Here is a 26477-nt window from a genome sequence, read left to right on the forward strand (position 1 = left end):
TCTAATCAGAGCTCTGGATCGATGCAGCAGCTCTCATCATGAGGAAATAATGTGCCTGCACACACAAAACAACAATAGAGGATTTAATTGGCCCATTTCGCACTGTCCCTAATATTGACCAATTACAGACGCGAGTGGGCGGGGCTTGACATACGCTTTTTTCCTCTTCTTCTTCTTGTACTTCTTCAGTTTGTCCGGTGGCAGAAGGAGGGGTGTGTGTTGTTGTCGGTTGCTGCTGGGGACAGGCGGAGCTGCCAGGGTCGGTGAAAGTACTGTCGAGTAGCAACAAGACTTCTTCGGTTCTGAACAACTCGAACCAAGAAAAAACAAAAAAAAGTACCGGCCCGAGAAACACACAGGTGAGTTTTCATGTTTTCAGCTAACTTTTTTGCTGCGCGTGCGGTGGGCGCCAAAGTTGTATTTTCACTCCGCCTGGTGTTGTGCCAGATTGTGTGTCCCCGTCAAATCGGAGTCTGTCAGTTGAGTTCACATGGGAAGAGATGCCGGGGAGGAAGCGCTAACCTGCTAGCTAACGTTAGCCGCTTTTTGAGCGCTGGAGTTAGTTACGTGTTGGCGACGGACGAGGTGTAAAAGTGACGAGGTGCTTCATGTGTAAAGCGCTTGTGTCTTATTTAGTCTCTCGGACTGTCTTTTATATTAGTGGAGTAATTTCTTTGGGTGTTTGCCTGACAGCGGTACCGGCTAGCAGGCGGACCGACTAGCCCAGCAAACTTAGCTTGCGAGAGTAGCAGCCGAACTCGAGCCACGTTTCATAGAGTTTCTCCTCGTCACTTTCCTGAAAGATTGCATTTCCCCCCCAGTTCTTACTCGCTTGAGTGAGTGAGCGGTATGAAATCCTCTGGAGCTCTGGTTTGCTTCAAAGTTATAACAGTTTAACAACTTTTTTTTTTTGAAACCGCAATCACTGCATCCTACACAGGGAGGCTGACATCAGTGGACTGCTCTCAGACTGGCAGGTGGTTTTGAAACTGAATATGATTTGTTTCCTCTCCAGTCTTCTGATGTGGGGATTTCTCAGCCTGTCTAACTGGTCGACAGATCCACATCAGCCCCGGTTCAGTTGCATGTTGTAAATGCCAGACAGCCGCAGCAGCAGCTGTTTCTTTCTCTTCTCTTGACGCGAGTTGCCAATGAGTGTCTCTCGTTTTTGCCCCATGGGGTTGTTACTGGAGTACATGCTTACATTACAGCTCAACAACAGCAGCACATTCATTCAGTCTGTTGTTATGAGTCACTGCAGTGATGAGGTGGAGGTGGTGGTACCCTGCAAATTCAGAAAAGTTGATCACGACTAAAGTCTTTCCAAGAACTGGTCCAAAAGTCCAAAGCATTCATTTTTTGCGAAGATTCAGAATGTTTTGAGTCGACCGGGAAGTAATGTTGGTGTTTTGTCGTGTATAATCAGATATGGAATGACTGGTTGATTTGGGAATCTTGCAGTGAAGCAGCTCTTTGAGGAGATAGTAGTCAGACAGATGAGGACGACTACTGTCGACCCCTCACGTGTCCTACACTCTCAGTATGAGCTGCTTCCATCCATTCAACATAACCGGGTCCCAGTTTAATATAAGAGAAGATACCAGGAAAAAAACTCACTCATTCCCATATCAGTGAATCTCCTAAACTGAGGCCATGAGGCAGAGGTATGATGAGGGCGAGGGGTGGAATGTATTTGGCACTCACTGTATTGTTTGCACTTGTCTTATGTACTCGTGTCTGTTGACGTATGTACTCAGGACAAATAAATCAGTCTTGAAGTGTGAAACGCAGGGAGGGACGCAGTCAGCCAGGCAATAAAAGGGGTCTTAAAACATGTCATGACAACAAAATTTGTAACACACATTCACCCCTGAAACCAGCTTGAGATACTGCGTTTTGGTGGTTGTGAGAGGAATGTGCTTCATCGTGGCTCTCAATGCACTGAAATGGCGCTCTTTTGTTGGAGAGGACATACAGCAGCAGCTGCACGCCTCAACAACAGTGTGTGTGTATGTGTATGTGTGTGTGTGTGTGTTTGATTGTGTGTGTGTGTTTTGTTTCAGTCGGTATGCCAGGCTGTAACTGCAGTATTAATGGAATGCTGGTTGAATTCTGTGACTGAAACACACGGGAACATGGCCGTTGTGGTTGAACCTAATCTCTCTTGGAAGAAGTTGAAATGCTTTGCATGTTCTTTGCATGATCTAGTCTCACTGTGCGCCTCATTGTTCACTTTTACACAGTAGAAGTGGACGAGTTGGGGCGTGCAGGGCTTTATATAGCCCCAAAATGTAGATGCCAAGTCATTGCTATAAGCAGCAATATATAAAAAGAATCCAATATGATGTGGCACTTGGTTTGCAACCACATGTAAAGCAGTTGTTGTTCTGTGTGACTCTATAGAAGTATCTGCTTTCAGATGTATCATGGGAATTTCAAAATAAAGGTGTATCTTAATGATGGCATGATATACACATGACTTTTATTGTGGTTATCGAACATGTTTAACAAAGAAATGTAATGGAGGCAGGATATAATTTAATCATCATAAAGTCTCCCAAGTATCATATTTTGCATTATAAATGTTATTTGTTCGATCTATCGATACATATGGAACAACCTTTGACAGACCAATATCGGCCAAAGCAATACATTGGTCGGGCTTTAAACATTACAAACTTTAAAAGCAAAGATTGTTTCTTTAGTGAGCAGTCGATAAATCAGATTTGAACATCCCAGTGATGGACCCTCGGTCCCTGCAGACCGGCTCCTGTTGGGTTTCTTGTGATGCTTGTGGAGCAAATGAAAAAGTAAAAGACATGTCAGACTTTGGAAGTGTATGTGTGTGTGAGAGACACAGAAGCTATTAAATGAATGCTCTGGCAGAATAGTAGCTGTTAAACTGCATTTTAAAGATTTGTGCTCTCATCGTTCAGTTTTCGCATCTGTGACAGAAAAACAGGAAATGGCATCTCACACCCTGCAACAGTGGCAGTTTTTCACACTGTGGTTTTTAACCTGCTGCTGCATTACAGGTTGCCTGAGGCAGGCACAAGGGCGAGTCTTTGTGTTGCAAAGGTTGTGTATGTTTCATTTAGCACTGCTAGGCTGCTGCCACAGGAACACTACCACAACTCCTGAAGAAAATGCACGTGAATACAAAAGAATCCATAAATATTAAACACAGACATGTGTGTGGGAGGTGTTTTTTGTATCATGATTAGGCTGCCTGGTATCAAGTTTCACCACAGTAATCAAAATATGTGTTGATGTGGAACCTAAACCTAAACTACACAGCAGCACATACTTTTAGATTGAGTGTGTGTTGTCATGATCAAAGATGTAGAGTATCCACCTTAGCAAGCCGATGTTGATGCAGCCTTCTGATGTGTGAAATATGATGACTACAGCCATTATAGTCATCTTACAAAGAGGCATCCCGCTCCTGAAGTGTGTGCTTTAAACTCTCCCCCGGCCGGATAAAGGTAATGCGATATTTGCAGATTAGCTGTTCTCAAACTCCAGATGCTTGCTTGCAGCAGCAGTTTTTGTTTGTCGGCGTCCAGCACTGAATCACAAGTTGCTTGGTGACACTAAATGAGAAATCCCAACAGATTTCCTTCCAGCAACGCACGCTGCATCGGTGCCAAGTCTAATATCTGATTTGTAGGTTTTAGCTGAACAAGCAGCGTGAAGCCTTCTTGTATCATTACTTTACTGTCGATGCCAAGCGAGGTTAGCCTGCAGCACTGTCTCTGGCACATTCGCACATTTGTTATGTGTTTTCTCCAAATTTGCAGTTTCTCTTCATGTGTTCATTCAGCTGAAGGACGTCGCCGTTGCATCAAGAGTATATGATATAGAAATATTAGTTTTAAGCAGAAGCAGGAATGACTGAAATGTAAATATCTGAAGCCTTGACCATGTTGATGACGTTTATTTACTAGTTCATGGCAGCGAGGTGTGTTCATCCTCTCAGGAGAATTTACATTTTACATTAGGAAAACATTATTTCTTTCTGACAGAGCGAACTGGCCCAGAGGTCCCTCAGCTCCTCAGCTCCTGGCTCTTAGTTCCCAGCTCCCCTCCTGTTGTCCACCACTAATGATCCAGTTTACCATGGACCACCAGCCACCGCTGATTCAGCCAATACTGCCATCTGGGCTGGAATAGCAAGCACGACAGACTTGTCACTGCCTCTAGAGCCTCACATGCGCATCCAACAGACTGTGTGTGAGTGTGTGTGTGTGTGTGTGAGACAGTAAAAAAGTCAAGGAGAGGATTAAAGTGTAATATTAAGACAAAAGGTAGATTTTAATAATCAAATGTTATGTACCAGTTTGCAAATAAGGCCAGCAACTGTTCCAGCCATTAATTATTATTTTTTCAGCTGACAAATCTGTGAACTTACTAATTATTTTAACTCTTATATGAGGACGTAATTAAGAAACCTGTCAGTAGGGTCTTTAAAATATTTTGACAAGTCACTGTAAGAAAAAGCGAGTATAGCTGTAAATTAAAAATGGCCAAATTCCATTTAGCTTGAGTTAGGGTTAGGGTTACAGTCCTGATATCGTTATGTTCTGCAGTAGTTTTGTCACAAGACTGGAATTTCAAACCAGGAAATAATCGACATAACAACAATAGCATGAAATTTTTAATATTTATCATGTTCAAGGTCACAAGGCTTGTTTATTGTGGCAGTTAATTAAATTATTAAAGTTAATTTCCGTCTGTCTATCGTCTAAGTGTAATCAGAGTCTTTTCCTATGAATTGAAACTCAGATGCCTGAGATTCCTCGGGCCTCGTAGCTCTGAGTGGGATTAGTTTAGCTTCGAGAATTACAAATGGCTGTTGTGCCAACAGGACAACACAGTTATCAACAACGGTTTTACTCGGAGATCCTGTTTAATGCTTCACTGTTGTTGAAATAGGAGCCGTCACCGGCTTCTTGAAATTCTTTACAGAGGTCGGCATGTTGATCCCTCAGGTGCTTTGTTAAATTTGTTGTGTCAGCACCTTTTCATTAGCACTGCTGTGTAGCCTGTGTGCTGTCATCCCTTCCTGTTCCTTGTTTATTTTATAAAAATGTGAAGTATTTTCAAACTGCATCCCTGCTGTTGAGACTGTTGAGACACTTGCCATCTTTAATAACCCCAGAACAAACCGATGAGTGATGAGAGGACGGCACTTAGAATGATGCTGTATGTTCAGATCGAGCTGAGCTGATTTGCTTTTCTAGTTCTACCAGTTTTACTTTACTGAGTCGGGCCGAGCAGCTCCAGAGTAGGACCAAGCTGACTCACCACTGAGCCCTCGAATCGATACTGAAATCATGTCTGCGCAGGAAACCTGAGAGAAAGAGGTTTTTAAAAGTCAGTGTGTTCAGCTCTCAGTATTTTTGTATCTTCTAACTGAATCTCTTTAGTTTCTCTCATCCTGTTTGTTCTTTCAAACATCTGCTGTGTTTTACTGTTTCGTTGTGTTCACCTTCAGCTGGTTCATGTTTACTTACTGCTGCTGCTGAAAACACAACATTTCCTGTGACGCTGCTTCATAATAAAAGCTTTAATGGGGGGGCTTTTATTGTGAAGAAGTTTCAGTGAATGAAACGTGTTTGGAACTGGATTAGCGGAGACATTTTGTTAGTGGTGATTCTTCGATAGTACTTTGGGGATCGGGACAGGCTCGTTATTGGTTTAAGACGCACCTTCAAGCAGTTGTGGCCGGAAATGCAAAATCCCTGTCGTGCCGAGTCAAACCGAGTGGAGCCAGGCCGGCAGATGTGATGTGAAAAATGGCTTAAGTGGGAGGAGGCGGAGCTATACAGGCACTGCTGCGATGTGTGTTTCATCTCATGGGTTAGGGTTAGGGTTAGAAAACACAGCTGGTACCTGTGTATCGATACTGTGGAAGAGTGAGTGTTGAAACTGTTTCAAGTTTCAGAATCTCTATCCTACAGTGGCAGGTCAAGTGAGTGCTGCTAACGAGGCCTGTGAACCAGAGTTATCAGTTTTTAGCTGTAACTGCGTACCCAGTTACACAGGGTGCTTTTTCAGTCTGTATTTGGCAAAGCAGGATTAATAAATCTCAGCCGGTAGAACAGCTTATCTCTTAAAAGCTTAAAGTGTTTTAACACTTAAGCCAACAGCGTTCAATGTTCAACAGGAATAATGTGCTCCTGTGAAAATTATCTAACATTTTTTATTCATTGTTGGCCGTCCTTGATCGCCTCCTGTTTTTACTACTCTCAGGAAATAAGTAATTTCTCTGTGCATTCGACCATGAGATGTGTCACAGTGCAACACAACGCGAATCAAAGTGTCTGCTCCGAGTTCCTGTTTTACCCCAAACTACCCGTCTGACTATGTATTTATCTGTCTGTCTGTGAGAACAAGTGTGTGTTGAACTGCGCTGCTTTATGACCCTGCACACTTCCCGCTCACGTTTCACTTTTTATACTCACATCCTGTCAGCGGGACAACAGCTCTCTGTGAGTGTGTTTGCTGTGCAGTTTCACTATCCTCTCACTGACTAGTATTGTGCAGAGGCTGTGCTCGTAGCTGTCAGCTTCAGTGTGTTTATGACCCCTCAAGTGCTCCAATATAACTGCATCGGTGTTTACTTTGTTTTTTTTTTTTTTTCCTGATGTCTTACTACTTTTATTTTATGATAGGAAACTTTTCTTTGGTTAACCAATCCTCAGACGTTTATTCTTGCTAATGCAGAGGCAATGTTTAAGGAGGTCTTTTTGAAACATATTTTATGCTATAATGAGAATACCTCCCTGTTTTATTTCTTCCATATAACTTAAATATTGGTCTTACTTAATCCTCTGAGGTTTCCCGCTGCATCGAGTCAGATCAGGAACCTGTTGTTTCTGAAACCTGAGAAGTGGTACACCAAGGTCATTTAAAATGCGCGCCATCTGTCCTATCGATTTTGTGCAAACTACTTTGAACGAAGGGTTTCTTTGCTTTGGCAGTTTATTTATGCACAAATGCCCAAAGCACCCTACTTTCTAGGCCACTGGAAAATTGGAAAGCCTTTTTGAAACTGGTTCCAGTACAAAGTTGGTTTGAAACTACAAGATAAAGACTTCCTCAGATTGACTCATTGTTGTCACCGGTCATGTTTGTGTCTGGCTACATGTACTTAATCACTCATTTTGAGAGTTAATTACCATTCAACAAATGACAGGGCGTTTTCACACCTCGACTGTGTGAATCACACTTTGTTCGTATGAAGTAAAATGTCATGGAAGTTACTTCCTATTTGTTGGCACGATGCTTCTGCCAGATATGTGATTATTGAAAGCACATTTAGTTGGGTTGTAAAAAGGGTTGGTGATGACGATATGTAACAGTTTGCATCACAGAGTGCACCGTTAACTGAATGTACAAACATTATAGTATTTAATCTTGACAGAGATTAACTGCGTGCTGGCTGCTGCACCACCTGCTCGTCTGCATTTCCACAGCTGGCAGGAGGATCTTGGCCTCTGCTCGACTGGCTTTTTGCGATTCAGCAGCACTCTCACTGATCTCAGCAGGTGCAGGGATCCAGAGATTTACAGCTGTTTATTGTTTATTGTTTATTGTTCATTACAAGCTAACAGTCTGCGAAATGCCAAAACATGAGGATGCTGCATAGGGGTAGACCAAATTGGCTGACCGATTATCTGGGCCGATATTCAGCATTTATCTGTTTATTGGTGAACTTTATTTCACATTGCCAATAAAATTAACGGATGAAAAAGTTGGTCAACTTTGGTTCAGATTTAAGAACACTATCTGATTGGTTACACGTCACAGCTTGTAGCCTATAAACAGTAACTAGTAACTAAATTTATCAAATAAATGTCTTGGAGAGGACGTATAAAGTAGTAAGTAACCCAAATAAAGTAACCCGAATTTGTAAGTAAAAATGCTTCTTTAGGTTTTTTTCCATCACTGGTAGTGAAATAAATGAATGAATATTGGTACCAAATATCGGTTATGTGCTTTTTCGTTTCTAACAGCTGGTATCGGCCCTGAAAAAGCCGTAGTGAGGAGGGTGTATTAACAGCCGTTCAGTCGGTACTGTGTGTGTGTGTGTGTGTGTGTGTGTGTGTGTGTGGGCTGCAAAGTAATGGCTTAATCTCTGATCCTGATTACTGTATGTTCAGATCGGATGGTGACGATTATGTTCATTATTAGTCCCGATAATTTGATTACATAATCATTTGGATGTCCAGATGGTGCTGTTAGATAAAGATTTTCATTCAGTTGCAAACATGCTAGATTCCTAAAAACTACAATATACATGCATGATAAATTAATTGTACAGCCTGTGTGTGTAAAAGTAAGAATAGTCAGTTGTTCCTGAAACTTGTCACGTCTCAATTTGACAAAGTTTGACATGTAACAAAACACCGTTGGCCAGATTCAGTAGTCAGTGTGTTCTGCATGTGGTTTTCACAGACTCCTCTATCTGTAACTGAGAGTGTGGTGAGCTATTCTTTCACTTACCAGACAGATCTACCACAAAGCAAAAGCACAGTAAGGAGGAGGAAAAAACATTTGGCCTAGATATGTTGCATGACTAACTATCGAGTGCACTTGATCTTGGCCTCTGTCAAACAGGAGACCAAAGCCGTGGTCCGTAAAGGTCAAGTATCGTCTGCGAGGCCATTCTGGAGTGATTAGCACTGATCCGTCACTGTAGAGCCGCCACTCACGGAAAGCCATAAATAGGTTTGTTTTCATAAGGAACACCCGTGTGCCCCACTCCCTGTGTTGGCATAGCCTGTTTTTGCAGCAATGACTCAGAACAATAGTCTGTGTATGTTGTAGCCTCTGGCTCTGTGTGTAAAATGATAATTCTAAGTGGTTCACCCTAACACCACAGTATTGGTATTGCACATAATCAACCCCAAATTAAGTTATTTCTTATCTAAATCACTTGTATAAAAACACATAAATATAACTGAGAAAATATCACTATTAAACACATAATTGAACTGAATGAGTTGAAGGAACAAGTCACCATTTAGGGAAAAGTACTTTTAGCTGTCTTGTCAGATTTTGATCAACTGAGGTGTAAGAATGACAGTTTACAGTTTTACAGGAGGTTTTGTGCCAAACTGTCTCTTGGCTGATCTTCTCATCTAACTCTCAGCAAGAAAGCAAATATACTTATTTCCCAAAATACCAAACTATTCCTATGGTTCAGATAACATTTATTTACTGTTAAGAGGCTGCCTGAATGTAAACTTCATGCAGTAGTACAATAACCTAAATCATAGATGTGATCCATTCACAAAATCACAGTCACAATAACATCAATATATTGCACAGCTCTGTTTTACTTCCCCCTAGTGCAAGAATTATATCCACATAGTATTGCCAGTGACTTTGCATACATGCATTCATCAAATGGAGGGCTGCTATTTTCATAATCTGCTGATTATTTTCTCAACTAATCGATTAGAGGTTTGGTCTTTTTAAAATGTCAGAACGTGGTGAAAAATGTTGGGCAGTGTTTCCAGAATCCCAGGCTGACGTCCTCAAACGTCTTGGTTCAAACCAAACCAAATATACTAAGGTTACTGTCATAGAGGATGAAATAAAAAATATAGAAGCTCAATAACAGTTAGTTGTGTGCTTACATGATGCCGAATTCTTCCAACAATGTTAAAACCCAGAGAGATCCATCCATTTTCATCATCAAGGTGTCAACGATGACTTTCATTTGGTTACTTGTCCTTACTTCCTCTGGGAGAGACTGAAACAGTGAGGTAGAAAGTCAGTTGCCCTGAAATAACATACTGAGCGTGTTTTTGTTTTTGTTTTTTTTCAATTACTGAAGCCGATTAATCAATTGTGAAAATAGCAATTAGTAGTTGGAAGCTTATAAATTGATTGTTGCATGTATTCAAATGACTTCCTGTCTTTATTCTTTATTCTGCAATCAACAAGATTTGATTCTCTGGTGATCTGTGGCAGCAGCACACGCTGTGAGTATATTAAGATTATCCGGCTGCCGCTGTCGAAGTATCTTCTGTTAGCCCAGCTCGGATGCCTCCACGCAGCACAGACGTAGCATGCAGGGGTGGAGATGGCTTGATGCTCTCACATACAAAGTCGGCAACACTAGTTTGACACTGGAGTCAGTCACACACAGACATGGTTCCCTTTGTATCTGCAGTGCTGTTGACATGCAGGGCTTGGCAGAACAGAAGTGGCATTGAGCGGAGATGTAGGAGGAATTTTCTACGCCTGGAGTCCCACTCTACTCGGCCATGGCTGCTAGTAGCCAGACAGCCTCCTCCTCCTCTCCAAATACCAAAACGCCCTCCTTAACTTTCCTACTTGCTTTTTGCCTTGATTTCTTTTCCTCCTTCCATTGTTCTCCTTATGCGCTCTCATGTGCCTTGGCAGACAGTCTTTCTCTCTCTATCCCACTTTCTTTCCCTGAGTTGTTTACTACATGCGTACCACCCCCCCTCCTGGGCTCTGGTGAACAGAAAAAGATGACCACTGTGAGTTGTAGTGTGTGTTGCCATTATCAGTGTCCCTCTCCCTCTCTCTACACCAGAGGCCAGATGTGGAGGAGGGATAGTGGGGAGTTTGTAATGTGCAAGTGTAAAATTAGGCAGCAGGCCCAGCTGACTGAACCACAGGGTACACAGAGCCAGCTGCTGAGGACCGGACTCGGTAACGCACTGCTGTGCCACTGACTCAAGTGTGTGTGTGTGTGTGTGTGTGTGTGTGTGTGTGTGTGTGTGTGTGTGTGTGTGTGTGTGATATGCGATGTGTGGTTCCCCGAGTGCTTAGAAATTAACCGTGCTTGACGTGCGAGTGCTCACCGCTCGAGAGTTCTTCAGAGTGCGTAGAGCAGTTAGAGCCTGGTGGGTCGAGTCCTGTGCTGCGCTGTGAAGTAGACTGTAAGAGGGAAGGATAAAGAGTGTCAGTGATACAGTAGAGGGAAGCAAGGCTGCCATTGTGGTGGTGCTGGGCAGGTTTCCCCTTCTCCACCCAGCCCACCCTCTCGCCAGAAGAGCCCCGCGCCACCACCACCACCTCCCCCCGGCCTGTGTCCATATTAGGGCAAAACTCAGCCAACCTCCCCTCGAGCCGAGCTCAACCCCCCCAACACACCCTGCTGTCACATTTGCTCCAGCGAAGAGAGCCTGAGGGAGACGCAGCTCCCCTAACCCAATTTGAAGGCCTGTTTTCCTGGCCAGTCAAAACAGCAGAGGGATTTTAAAAATGGATGCACAAGGCCAAGGCCAATTTGTGTTGTTTTGGTTTTTAAGTGGCAGGCTGGTGTATTCTGAATGTTTTTTCTTCTTGGGTTAGTTTTTTTTTCAGGACCTGTTGTTGATTGGCTTACCTTGAGCAGAGACTAACCATATGTTCCTTTTTTGTACCACTTTTTTTTTTCCAAAGTGCCTCGTAGTTTCATGTCTGCCAACATCCTGAGTTTTAGTTAGTGATGCACTGATCTATTATTCAGTATCTGTGTTTGTCCAATATTGGCCAAAATCACGTGATCGAATATTTGAGAGGGGAAAATATATAATCTGATCTTTTTTTTATTTGCCTAACCTCTCCCATAAATGCTTAAACTATACGTGACATGCCGTAAAGCAGGGGTCACCAACGTGGTGCCCACGGGCACCAGGGAGCCCCCAAGGACCACATGAGTAGCCCTCAGGCCTGTTCTAAAAATGAAAACTGAATATTGATATTATTTGTCTCCCAGGTTGTTAAGTCATTGTTGATAATTATTGTGAGAAATCATTAGCGTGATCTGTGTCTTCACATAGATGAGTATCATTAATCATTAATAATCATATGTAACTAAAGGCAAACTGAGCAAATTTGTTATTTCAGAAGAGTGTATCAAACTGGTAGCCCTTCGTATGACTTGGTAGCCATGAAGTAGCTCTCAGTTTCAAAAAGGTTGGTGATCCCTGCCGTAAAGAGTGCTATATGTGTCGTATGACTAGCTGGAGTGAGACTCTCATCATATCAGCTGTGTGGAGTTACTTAAAGCTTACGGAAAAGAAAAAAGCAAAAGAGGTTGAGTGCAGTTTATGCAGTGCAAGTGTTTTGAGCACACCATGAAATTCATAAAACACTTGCAGAAGCACCAGGGGAAGGAGTATTTTTTATTTTTTTTTCTACAGGCAACGAATGCCCCCAAAAAGAAGTGCATCGCAACAACCAATGCTGTTTTTCCACGAACACGTTTGGGCACATTGAGTCAAACTGCGTTGATTTGATCTGTAGCATTGTTTTTTAAAGTGAAGCTCTCGATAAAATGCAACCTAGGCTTTTTTGTGAATGTATGTGAGTCGAACCTTAGTGTAAAAGCATAATTGAGAAGAAAGAGACACTTTTAAGATTTACCATATTTTTGTTTTCGGGTCAAACTCATTTTCAATGGGAGTGCTACGGTCACTTTAGCGATAGCATCAAAATTGCCATTTTTCAAACAGTAATAAGTCTGGACACAACATGAAACTTTGCTGGTAGTATCACCAGGGTCTCTACACATGAACACCAGCATTGAGAACATTGTTTGTGTACACAGAGTTGTACATTCACAAAAAAAGCCTAGGTTGAATTTTTGGGAGAACTTCACTTTAAGAGAGGGTGAAAGGCTGTATCTGATTGATATCGATCTTATTGGTATCGGTATCAGACAAGAAAAAGTTTTATTGAGCCATACCTAGTTTGCCCAAAAGATCCCATAATCTCTGCTAGACTGGTGCCAAAATGTACTTAACATCATACCATTAATGATATATTTTTTTAATGACAGTTTATTACTGACTATCAAACCACTATACTTAGTTCTTAGTTTGCCATAATGTTCTGCCTCTTTCATGACTGATTGGGATACAAAACCTTCTAGAGTAAAACAATAACTACTCTCAGCAGGCACTGAGGGTGTAGGTTCACAGATTATACCAGGCCAAAGGTCAACAGTACAAAAGTTGATGCCAACTTCATTACAACAAGGTATTTTAGTGTGCAAATGCTCACCACTAAGAAGGAGAAGCAGTATGTATGCTGCCATGGTTCTGTGAAGGCCTTTGGTAGTGAGGGACACACTAGTTAAACAATTGGTTTGTGCTTGCCAGTCATTTTCCGAGAGATTCCCAAACAGAAGTTATTTTGGGTCATTGGTGTTGATTTTGGTTTCCTTTGGTTTATACAGAGTCCTTCTCAGAGGAAATGGGTTGATTTAACAGACGTAAGACCTGCGACACAGGCACTGTCGACTCGGAGCACACTCAAGTGTACGAGCACCATCGAAATGAGGCATTGACACGTTTGGACTGTAACATGCTAGCTATAGACAAGTTTAAAATGTCCAGGCTGCCATTATTATGTCAGTCAGACATCCAGTCGAGCAACAACGTGAAAACCAAAAATATCAAGATTAACGGCTCAACGGTAAGACGGTCATTGTTCAGTATGGTTGTGCACTGGCAAACAGGGCTGTTTTTGAGTGGCAGGTTTTAGCTAATAGCCTGTAATGACACACTGATAAATGTCCTTGGAAGGAGTGAACACTTTCCTATAATGTTCTGCTTGTGCCACAGCGTACCTGCTATTTAGATCCTATTCGGCAATTAACTGCTAATTATCTTTTTCAATACGGCTCGACTGACATTGCTGGTATGAAACCATTCAGCGTGCACCTTTTAATAATGAGAGGATGAGAATGCTGAGGGTTCAGAGGCATGTTTGCTTGATTGTCACATTCCTCTTTTTGACCAAGGTGCTGTTCGGGTGCTGGAGCAGGTTCTGTCTTTTTGAAGCTACTCAGAACTCACTCTCAGCCATGAAAACTGGTTCCAGAGCTTCACTAACACTTTGGTGGTTAAGAACAAAAGAGCTTGCTTATGCCAGGGGATGGGACGGAGCTATCCTGACCAAGAACTGACTAAAAACTATGCCTTTATAATAATCAGAGCTAGTGTAGTGTGTTCTGGCTTATCCATGAGAGAACAAATCAAAGATTTATACAATGGAAGCCAAATTGAAGAGGCAGTGGTCCGACAAACAGTCACGTTTGGGTGCCAGTTTATGCAGGCAAGGCCAGGATTAACACTTGTAAAGAGTTGATGAGGTCCGCCATAGTTATTCCTGGCAATGCTGGGAAATTGGAAAAGTACTACAGTGACTGAATGATGGTTTTCACAAGAGCACATTCAGCTGTGATGGCCGCTTGCTGCTCCACCGGAGCTTCGCCCCCCCTTTCCTAAGTAGTTTGGAGCAAGAATCCAATCAGTCAACTGAAATCCAGGCTTCATAAATGGTCTTAACAACTTTATTTTTGTAAACTGGAAATGGAGTCTTGTTCACTCCATAATTACTTTTGTCGTTTTTCGCTATTTACTGAGCTTCATTGTCATCACAAGAACTCCACATGTGATTCTGTGCCAACATGGCTGGTAGATAAACTCCCAGACGCAGCCAAAAAAGAAGCAATTGGCTGATGGTCATTTTCCTCCGTCTGGGATTTACTGTGTTTGAACAACACCGCAGGTCTTTTTAAGATTTATGTGTTTTTTATTGGCAGTGCCTTGTTCCTCAACATGAACAACACAGTAGGCTCTGACCCTGGGAATGTGCTATTCAGAATCAAAACTGAGAAGGCCGTCTTTTTGTGTTTCATCGTGTTCCAGCTTCAATCTTTACAAGCATGGCTGTTTGAAATATGTGCGGCCAAGATACAGGCGAGGAAATTGTTTCTGTCTGTTACATTTGACCTTTTAAAAAAAGGCCTCACGTTTGGATATGTTGTTGGAGAAGATTCATAAATAGTCACCTGAGCGAGAGGAAGAAAAACTGGAACCAAATTCCTGAAACTGCAGTTCAGGTTCAGCCTGCTTGGAGCTAATGGAGTCGGGAGAAAAAAGCAAAAGCATTTCCTGTTACGTCTGAAATAGTTTTTGAGAGTTCCTGCGTCACAAAAGACTGTTACAACGCTTCTTATCCTAGATTATGTCAGAAAGTTTAGCAAAAAATCTGTATTCTGTTTCTAGACATAGTTTTGGAAATATTAATCAGGATTAATTGGATTTGAATGGACACGTGCATAATCTTTAGACCTTTCATCATTTTATATGCACATCTTGACTCTCTGAGCTACAGCCAACACTAAAGAAGTATTTTGTGTAAGGGAAGCGTACTGTTGTTTACAAGAATAGTAATAATGTGACGTGCAGTTACTCACGTGAAGCTGTGCAGCTCTACCTGCATGAGAGTAGAAGGAACTTGACACAGTTCCCACATGTTTCAGTGTTGTTCGGCCTGCACGGGGACTCAGTGGGCTGATGCATTTCCTGTTCACTCGAGTGTCAGTTGATGAATAAAAGGTTGTACTCGCTGTAGTGTGAAATCTACGTCCTGCGTTTCATTTTGTTGTACTTTTGAGGGTTGCACGCAGAAGCAAAGAGTGCTGTGAACTGCCAAGTTTGATGTTGTAAAACGACTACAGAGTTAAAATGTAGGCAGAACGCTGTCAAGTGAATGAATCTTAATGCTCAGTGATGTCTCTGTTTCCCCTTTGCCCCGTCCCCTCCCTTAAATCCCCCAAACCCAGAGCTCACTGGGCTGTTATAAATCCATCATCTATTCATCAGCTGTTGCTATGCAGAATGGAAGAAAGATGCTCTAGAGTTGTCACAAACACACAGACACACATTCATTCACCCATGGGAGGGTCGTGGTCTTCCAGCCCGTTGAACCTCCATTGAAGGTTAACCCCTGTCTGAACCCTCAGAGGGTGTCTGCAGGAGGCACATCGTCCAGAGCCAGATGTGTCTCCCCCTGCCCTCCCCCCACCTCCCTGCCCTCCCCTTTTCTCCATCTTTTGTTTTCCACAATACAGTAGGAGGACAGGCTCTTGCTAACAAAGACACACACACACACACACACACACACACACACACACACACACCCAGGTTCACATTAGACTCGATGCCTGAAAATGGGAGCCGAAGTGAGTCTCACCTGGGACTTGAACCTACTCTTTACCCAACTCCGCTCGCGTGACCCGGAGCGGTGTTGAAAAACGTGTGTTTCCAAGTGGTGGAGATGATGCTCAGTCATGTAAATAATTGATTTACAGGTTTAATCCTGGATGTCTGAACATCAACAGCTGTCACGCTATCCAGTGTTTGTGCCGGGGTCTCCTGTTGTATGTTTCATGGAGTGTGTAATGGAGCAGTGAATTGACTTGGAGTGGTCATAAAGTGTGTTTTTTTTTTTTTCTTTCTTTCTTTCTCACATGAACCATACAAATGAGTATTTTCTGATGTTGAAACCTCACATCAAACCACAGATGACCTGAGTGAGTGAAATGACATTTTAAGAGCTGCACGATATCATCAAAAACAACTATTATTATTATTATTTGGACAGATATTGCGATAGCGACGCAGTATAATTCATCATTATTATGGATGATTACATTTTAAATCACAATTGTCAGTCATTGAGAAACTAGTATAATCAGTCATCTGGAGAATGATCTCTGCAGCACTGCAACATATTATAAAAACACTTTTTATAAAATAATTGCAGTTCTTGCAATTTTGATTATTTTGGGATTTATTGTGCATCCCTAGCCGTTATGTAAACTCAGAATACTGTAAGTGGTAATAACATTTGGATAATTAATAAATTATGTTCACCAAGCTGTATATGCTTATAAAATAGTAACTGTTTTTTTCTCCACTTTACAAACTAATCCCCCGAGGTTTGTAAAAATGATTTACATGATTTGCCTACTGAATTATATATATTACACCAAAAGGTCATGTTTTCCCTCTGACCCTCTGTACTAAAGGATGTTTATCATATTTGTAACCCAGGCTATGTTTGAATTATGGCTAATTTTGAATAAGGAAGCTTAAATGTAGCATTAAGAAAACAATGAGCCTTGATCCGAAGTGGGTCACGGCATGTTTCCCCCTCAGGACAGGAAAATGTTTTGACTGACCAAAAACAAGAAAAACTACACATCAGCAGTATACATCTCTACATGCACTGTGAAAGTCAAGAACCATTGTTGGTCAGTGTGGTTGCCTTTTCAAGGAACAATTGTGTTTCCAGTCTGGTGTGACGGCTCTGACTCTGTTTTCTTGAAGCTAGTTTTCTGGGTAGAGTTGTGTCGACCTTGACAAATTGCCCTCTGGCAAGGTTTTTCTCTGTGCTCATAACTTTACCGTCACTGTAAGCAGAAATTCACACCATGTAACTACAGTGACTGACTGTAGTAAGATTATAAACTGTGTTTAATAACCATTTTATTTAGAGTTTAAGTCTATTTTCAGTGACTGCTCACAGAGACGTCTTAAGTTGCTTGACATCGAGCAACAGTCCAAAACCCAAAGACAAAGAAAAGCAGTATCACATAAATCACATTTAAGAGGCTGGAAGCAGCAAATGTTTGACATTCTTGGCTAAAAAAAAATGAGTGAAAAGATTAGTCGAGCAACAGGAAGTTAGTTTCCACCTACTTTGATAAACGATTAATCTACCAATAATTGCAGCTATTCAGTAAAATCCAGATTGAGGAAGCTTTCAATGTGTTTTTCACTCTGTCAGTAAATGGCCTCATCGTAATCAGTCATGATATTATGTTGATGACTCTTCAGAAACTTTGGCTACTGTAAACCTCGTGGGCGAGTCATTACAGGTTTAACATCAAGTGTGAGCTTCAACAGATGCCTGGCAGTCGTGGAAGCCTGCAGGACAGATCAGTACAACACTGCAGCATAAAGAATGCCTAATATCTCATATTTACATACTTTACTCTTTATCAGAAAGATGATCAGACTTTAAACTGCGTTGGACAAGTTTGCGTTAGATTAGTAGCTTACTGATTTACTGAGTACTCAGCGGTGTGAGGATAAGGCTAAGCATGTAAACACTCTGAAAGCACAGCTGATATGAGAGCCAGATAACGGACTCGTGAATGTTTACTGTTACAGTCCATTTAACCAAGTGAAGTGTGGGACATAGAGTCTTTTGTCATCTTGTGTAAACGTTGCCTACAGACTTATTGGACTAAAACATTTGGCTGGCCGCCATCACAGTCAAGAAATGTGTGTCTTTCCATGTCAGACACATTTAAAGTATTTTTCTGCGCCGTTTAGTTTTGCTCTACTTTATTGTTCTACTTTCCTTTTAGTTCGCAGTTAATTCCCTCCAGCAACACGCAGGCGCTGTCACAATAATGATGCTCTCTTTTCTTTAGCTTTTTTAGATGTTGTTTGGATGCACCCGCTCCTTTTCTCGTGGATACATTTGTTTTTTTTTCTGCAGTTTTCCCCCCCGGGACGGCATCTGCCGTTTTCCTGTCATCTTCATCCCTCGCCTGTAGTCTGTCACTCTCCCCCCGTCTCCACCCGGGGAGGTTTTGGCATCCTCTTCTCCAGACTTTCAACCAGAAGTGACAGGAGCTTTCATCATCACACACCTTCCCTTTTTCTGAGCAGTAAACCATAGAGGAACTGTGTGTGTGTGTGTGTGTGTGTGTGTGTGTGTGTGTGTGTGTGTGTGTGTGTGTGTGTGTGTGTGTGTGTCCTGGGGGGTTCCACTCTGTCATCGCGTGCTTCCCCTGTTTTAACGGACATCTCCGCTGTCACCATGGAAACAGATAGCTTTTTGACACAGGCGCGCAGGCAAGACTGTATTTTATTTTGTTGTATGTGTGTGTCTTCCAGCTGCAACGATTAATCAATTCGTTTTGATAATTGGTTGGTCTGAGTAGTATCTTACGGTAAAAAAGATTATATAGGTGAGGTGATGAAACCTTCCTTCCTTTCAAAAGAAGCGTTTGATTTCAACATGGTCTCATCCGCTGAGAGATTAAAGTGACAGAGATGCATCTGATTTTCCGATTTTTAAAAAAAATAAAAGTAGCAGCGTTGGCTCTAATCCTCAAATGCATTGCTCCTCTGCACAATAGACTGTAAGGTCAAAACCAGTTTAATTACCCACATTGGGACGTAATGGGCCTGGATTATTATTATTATTATCATTATTATTAATAATATATGTGTTATTCTTGTGGGGTCACTGGAAAATTCCACACCGGCTCTCGATAGATGTTTCCTGAAAAACATGTTTATTTTTTAGGAGTCTGCACACATCTCCCTCCTCACTGTCTGGCTCCACCACCTGCCGGGATGATTGATAGATTTATTGACGGAAAGGCTGCAGAACTGACTCATCTTCCCTCTGCAGGGCTAAATGTGTGGCTGGTTTTATAGAAGGATGTGTCATTGGGTTAACTAGCTGATTAAATGAGGGACTGCTAGATGAAAGATGCATCTGACTAGCTAATGGCTTTTTGTTTTTTTTTTGTTTTTGATCTGGAAAGATGTCTGTAGGCTGTGAACTTCCTGGCTAATTGAGTATGCGGTGTCATCGTGTAAATGCATTGACTGGCTGGTGACACCTGTCTTTCTGTTCAGCTGTCAGACAATCAGAAAACCCGGTTTATTTCATTAAAGGAGGAAGCAGAGAGGTGAGGGAAAGACAAGGTGGTAATAAAGCGATGGAGAGATTATGGCGTACGTGGATGACGAAGTGACAGTGCAGAGAAAGAGAAGTTGGCTGTATGCTGAGTGAAGTGGGTGTGATGGTGAAGTGTCTGCTCTCATCAGCACTCAGTCTGTGCCGTCCACATGCTGTTTTGGCAGTCGGTGTCTAAGAGGTCCAGAAGGAACACATGAGGTGTGTGTGTGTGTGTGTGTGTGTGGGGTTGTGTGTGTGTGTGTGTAGGCCGAGTGAAACGCTGAGGTGAAGTCCACACGTGTGTCAGACCACAGTTTTCACTTCACACTTCCTATGCCTTTATAAGGAGAGTGTGTAGAGTCCCTGTGGGGCCTCCATCCCTCCATCCCTCCATCCATCCCTCATCCCTCCATCCATCCCTCATCCATCCATCCATCCGTACACAACATCCCACCGCTTTTTCCTTTGCTCTGTTGCCATGCAGGTTCTCCAGAAGAGGGGATGGGGGTCAACACAGATGGATGAGGACTATTTACAGTGACAGATGGGACTGTCTCGGTCTTCAGGCTTTCACACGATACTGTTACTGTTGCCCAAACAAGAAAAGAGGCTTCATGGCAGTTTTTCTTAGAGTGCACATTCTGTTTCTGAAGGACAGTGTGTTCATACAAAGGACAATGTTTTAGATGGAAGTGTATTCCTTTTAGCCTGGATTTTCTTCATCATATGTGTCAGTAAGTTAAGAGTCGTTTGGATTTTGGACTGTTGGTTTAACAACAGCATGCAGGTGGTATAGCAGTAGGCAGAGTGGCAGAAAGACCATTTAGTAGCAACGTTGTGGATATTGATAAAGTGCAGCAGAAGTTGCTTGGTCAGGATCTCTGAAATGTATCTCAAATAATCTCAGAATCAGTTCTTAACTTGACTGTCATATCAATGCAGAGAGGCTAACACAGGAGTGTAACATTGGCTCTCCAACCAGTCTGCGTTAAGAGCTGAGGTGCTTCATTTTGAACCAGCTGAAGACGTGCCAGGGAAGTTTGATTAAGGCAAGTTAAAAAGATAATTGCGGAAATCAAGCTGGGAATTGAATGAAATGTTCTCAGTCAGGCTGTAGTGTTAGTATATTTCCATATGGTCTGATTTTTGCAGTGTCACTCGGCGGAAAGAAACGGGTGGAACTAGTTTATTGACGTGAAGCTCAGACTTCAGTTGAGGATCAGATATCCTGGAGAGGTTCCTGGAATATGGTTTGACAAACTGAGGCAAGTGGACCGAATATCCCCAAAAGGTTGTTTCCTCTTCAGCTGAGTAACAGACGAGTAACGCGACGTCTATTTCTTTACTTTCTGTCCCCACACTGCAGCACAGTGCTTTTCCTGTGACCATCAGCAGCAGCCGCCGCTTGTCACGGGACATTTAATACCTCCGGTGAACGTGAAGCAGACGGCGCCTTAATCAGCTTTATTTTGGATATAACAGACAGGGGTGTAGATTTCACTGCTGAATAATTCAGTGTGTGTTTTGTGATGAGCGAGGGCATCATTTGTTTGTTGAATGCTTGTATGTGTCAGGAGAAAAATGGAAAGTTGATACTGTACCTGTACGAAGCACAGATGTTGTTTGATGTGAGACACGCCCACACACACACACACACACATGTTTTGTGATAGCGGTAGGACAAACAGTCATCTTTTTCCATATTGAGTTTAACAGTAATTCTGTCTTTTCTCTGGTTTCAGAGACAACGAGAAGGCGGATGATATAGAAGGCAACCTGAGGTCCTCCACCAGAGAAGGTACGCGACTGTCTCTCTGACTCACACACACTGAGAAATACAGTTTTCTGGGCTTGTGCAGTCATGTTTGAGTAATAGCACCGTCTAAGCTGCCACTGAGGCACATCAGCCCAGCAACAATGCTGTGGCTTAGCTGATTACAGCAGGATTAGTCTGCACTTGTTGTAAAAAGCCCAAAACTTTCTCCCTCGAAGGCTGCTGAACTGTTTGTCCTCGGGGCTAAAGAGCAACATTGAACTGGAATTTCTCAAATCTGAGCAGGTGGCAGCTGCCAGACTTTTGTGTGTGATTTGACTAAACTACATCCACATCACGCTGCTAATGTTTGATGCAACAGTTGCCATATGAATAGACTGTTGGATTGAGAATATGATATGTGGAAAGAGCTGAAGGTCAAGAGTGGTTTTCACATTAGTTGAGCATCTCTGTCTCTGTTCCTGCACAACTACGCCGATATCAGACTGTGAGATCTTACGGTACCATTTTCTTTCCTTCCCAATGCAAATTCTGATACCTGGGCTTTGGGTATCGGCTGGTGGGGTTATTCAGAGGCAAATTTTGGCAGATAGCTGACATGTTGCAGGCTCTACTGGCTTGTGTGAAATCAACAGTAGAAACAGAAGATGCCAGGCACAGCACAGGGACGCTTCCAGAGTTAATGGGAGCTAACTGGGAAGTAGCAGGGTCCCGTCTCTTAATCACGAGGCTTTGCATCAGTGCGTAGACTCACATACTCGCCAACACCGATACCTGGGATTTCCGCACCATACTGGAGACTGATATCGGAATTGGAACAACTCTAATCAGATGCAGAAGAACTGCTGACATCTGATCATTGTGCTTGTCAAGCTTTTTCCCCATTTTCAAAAGACAAATATTAAGTTCTGTAGTTGAACAAAACGCTAAATCACATTCACCACTTTGCAGATCAGCAGGTCTTTGTGTTTGCAGGATGGTTTCTCTCTTCACACAGGTCGTGTCAGACAGACGGCAGCGAAGGCAATTTAAACGTGGCTCTCATTTTAGCGCTTTAATTATAAAGTACAAATAGCCTCGAGACTGTTGCGCGCTTTCACAAGCACATTTTTTTGAAGCAAGGGGAATGTTTAAGTCAAGGTTTGAAGGAGGACAGTGGGGATGTTGGGGGATTTTCTTTCTCTTTGTGTCACCGAGAACAACTTGTGGCACTTTGAAAGTAAAAATGAAAGGCAGGTCACTGAGCTGGATGGACAAGTTGTCTGAGGTTTGTTTCAACACCGTTTGGACATCTTGGGGGGATTTTAAACTTTATATTTTGTTTAGGTAATAGATTTGTATATCTTGTTCCTTTTTGAGTTTTTGTCCCTGTGACAAAGATAGCCACCATCACTTCTTTTTTCTTGTGAAGGGTATTATTAAGGGGACGCTTTTTGTCTCAGAAATGTACTTTATAAAGCATATTCGTCACCCAAAAAAAATCCCTTTATGTTGTATGCTATATGTGCTATTCCACTTTATTTGAAGCCCCGTCAGCTGATTGTAAATACTCCGGGAAAGAGGAAAGTCAGTTTCCACACTTTCAGTCCAGGCAGTATAGATAAGTGGTTGTGAAAGAGGAACAGAGCGGACGAGGAAATTCCCGGCGTACTTTTTCCATCCTTGTCTGGTATTAAGACTTGAAGCGTGCAGATGGGGAAAGTGTCATGTAACAGAGAGCACGTTTTGATTCTCGTCAGGAGATGTGAATGATTGATTTCCACAAGGACGGCACAGAAAAATGCACAGACGCATACCGCTAAATACCACGAGTCGCAGTGTAAATGATGTGCAGCAGCCTGAGCAAAGATGTCTGTACGATGATAAAGCAGGTTTGCCAAACGTGCATTCAACCTGCCCGACAGGCTTGAAGTCTGCAGCTCGAGTTATACAGAATTACATTACATAAGCACCAAATGAAGTTAAGTCTCCTCTCGGCTGCATACTCGCATGCTTCGTCACTCCTGCACTTTCAGGTCTCTCTCACTCTGTTTTTGTCCAGTCAGTCTTTGAAAGCCGTTAATGGCACTAAATCAAACAACCCGTCCGATCATGTGATCATGATTGTGAGCAGGATGTAAAAGATGGCATCACATCTCAGCCTTGAGTTGTACAAATCCAGTCTTTACGTAGGCTCGACCTTTTTTGGGTTACAACAGATCACAAGAGACATTTTGACATCTCCACACTACATGTCCATGACTGTTTTGTTAAGCCTGACTTGACGAGACGAGGAAGCTCAGCTAAGAAAGCTGCACGACTGAGAGAAACAGCGGCTCGCAGGAAAAGAAACTCGGCTTCTGCAAATTTAACCGAGTGTCTTTGGTTCTCCTAACTGAGCTGGTTTAATAAGAAAACAATAAACTGGACATGGAGACGTAATGTCTGTGCACTGAGCCGCAACACACTTCTTTTCATTTCCTCTCCCCAAATATCACAAACGACAAACAACTCTCACCCTACGGCAACTCTGAGGGGACATGCCACTTAATTGTGCTCTCTGGTGGGAAGCCTTTTGAGTCACGATGTTACGATGGTCAGAGATCAGCAGCCCTTTGTAAAGTTTTAGTTACACCTGTACTCTTCCTGCTATGTCAAGTGGAAGAAGTCTGCACTGAGAAACTTTTTAACTCCAGGTAGAAACTGTTGACTGGAGATGATGAGGAGAACAGAACATGTAGGTCTTTATAATGAAAGAAGTAGAACTGTTTTATTTTCATCTTGCATGGAGCTGTTTGTTTGTTTCATTTCCGCCTCGGCTTCTCGAGACACAACAAGTTGTGGAAAAAGCTGCTGCAGGTGGTTTGTTTGCCTCGAGGAGGGGAAATAAAACACACACTTCTTCTGGTTACATCAACTGTCACAGGATATTACAGGAGGTGTGGATTTGCATACTCGCTGGCATGTTTTACTTGTGTTCAGGCCTCCGGTTTTTTTGAAAAGGAGCTTGTTTAAGCATGTTTTTTATGCAGCTTGCCTGGCACAGAAGTGATGGGCAGTGGCAACAATTAGAGTCTTAGTCTTGTTTATCTCCTCGTTAAATCCGTTCATCCTCCATACTGTTGGGCTGATACATGTCAGGAGCTTTGCCTTGTCTAACATTTCGTCAGCAGAAAAGTTGGCAGCTCAAATTTTTAGGAAATGTCTCGTCTTCACTTGATCTGCAGACGGATGTTAACGCTGGTTTTGTTCTGATTTTGCTCTGAATCTTTGTGCTCTTTGTGAACAGTAGCCATGAGCATACCAGAGTGCAATGCAGCTACATTTTGAGTGACATCACCGCAATCATAGACACTCCCCAGTGTTCACAAAACGAGTTGGCTCGCAAACTATGTTAATATGTGCACACACAGACGCACACAGACACACACACACAAACCTCTCACTCAAAGCCATAAATATTGGTCTCTGGAAGCGATTTTGGTGTCGACTAGGAAATGACAAATGAATGATATCCAACAGCGTTACAGTAAGGAGAGATTTCCTCAAGGCCTCTCTTTAAAGAGGTCGTATTCTGCTTTTGGGTTTTTTTGCTTTTCCTTTTATTGTGTGTATGAAGCATTTTTGTGCATGTTAAAGTTCTGCAAAGTAAAAGAGAGAGAGTTACTCTCTCCGACAGAAAACTCTGCTGCTCAGCCTGAAACGCCTGGTTTGGAGTCGAGCCTTTACCTCTGTAACTTATGTGCATCACTATGTAACAGGAGTTAAATAAAATGTATATTTGATATGAAATATATTTACTTTAACGCGCACGTGTAGCACTTACCAAACATGGAACAGAGGCGAGATGTCTCACTCTGTAGCTAAAACAGACACGATGTGTGAAGAGATGCTGCAGCGATGCACCATATCAGACAAAATAATCTGTTTTTGAAAATGAACGTATGAAAACCTTTTCTGCTAGGACCCCCAAATAAACGTATGAACCTGATAATTAACATTAAATGACCTCTTTAAAGCTTTCTCTGACACGCGTTCTGTAACAAATGGAAATGTCCTGACTGAGAAGCATGTTAAACCAAACATTGCATTCGTGTACACCGGGAAGCTTTCGTCACGTGTTCTTTTGTCTCTCAGAGAAAGAAACTGACCCTTTTTGGGGATGTTGCTGTCGTGGTATAGTTCCTCTGAACAAACTGGCTGTCAGATTAAGGAGGCCTGAAGGCAGAATAACCTGAGTTGGCTGCAGATTAATCCAGATGAATCTGTTGAGGAAGTTGTAATAGCCGCAGGTCAGGGTTCCTGTAGAATATTAGACTTCTGCAGCACATGTTCCAACACGACACCATTACAGTGCAGCTTTGATGGTGTCAGTGAAACCTGAATGTGAACCAGCACTGCCCCCCTCTGGTGCAACCCAGCACATGAACACCAGACACAGTCATGGCTGCATGGACTTGACAGCCACATACATTATAAGGTTTATGATAAAAAGCACTATGCAGACTGTTTATATCCGATTTGCACTTGAATGAATGAATTTATGAAGCGTACATGATGAGGCGTGAATGCCATGGTTGAGAATAGCTATCAGTTTGCTGGAGGCTGAGCAGAGAAATGCAGTGTGATTATCATGTGCACACTGCAGCACAGGCTCCCTTTTGTTGTCTCTTCACACTTTGACTTCTAAAAAATCAAAAGAAGTCGTATCTGTGTGAGAAAAACTGCGACCCTTCTAGTTTCTTCACACAGTAAGAATCTGCAACTTCATGTCCATATAACAGACCGACTCTGATGGATTCAAGGTCTGCAAATTATTTATCTCAGACTTTAAGGTAATAACCTGGCCATGTAACCTCGGATTAAGTCTTCTGAACCAAAGTTACGCTATTCCCATTTGCATCCCAACGATATACACTAACATCCCCCCTTTTTTTTTACTGTAATCATGGCGTCATGTCACGCTGCAGTGAGTTTGAGCCCTGCTGTGATTACAGAGTGTGTGACCACCCTCCACAGCTGAGGAGGAAGACTTTTCCTGATGAAATTGCTACCTCACCCTCCGCCTCTCGCCTCCAATAAAACCTTTATAGAGTGTAACTGCCATTTAAGACTACATCCTTCGTGTTTGGCCGCGTTTTTTTAGAAAGGCCTCAGCACATCAGAAGGAAAATGTAGCTTCGCCTCT

At 42.5% G+C, this 26477-nt stretch overlaps 1 protein-coding gene across 3 annotated transcripts in view; it reads left to right on the plus strand.

Moving 5' to 3' along the window:
* The first annotated feature begins 201 nt into the window (after positions 1-201).
* Positions 202-26477, plus strand: part of fam49a (family with sequence similarity 49 member A) — a 34137-nt gene continuing 7861 nt past the window's right edge. Inside the window, exons 1-2 of one of the 3 annotated variants that reach the window (XM_037085661.1) lie at positions 202-359; positions 21279-21334. The gene's annotated coding sequence lies outside the window, so the exon portion shown is untranslated. The remainder of the gene's footprint in view (positions 360-21278; positions 21335-26477) is intronic. The other 2 variants (XM_037085663.1, XM_037085662.1) reach the window with 2 other exon arrangements.

This window comes from Acanthopagrus latus, chromosome 22, assembly GCF_904848185.1.
Source record: "Acanthopagrus latus isolate v.2019 chromosome 22, fAcaLat1.1, whole genome shotgun sequence".
Lineage (NCBI taxonomy): Eukaryota > Metazoa > Chordata > Actinopteri > Spariformes > Sparidae > Acanthopagrus > Acanthopagrus latus.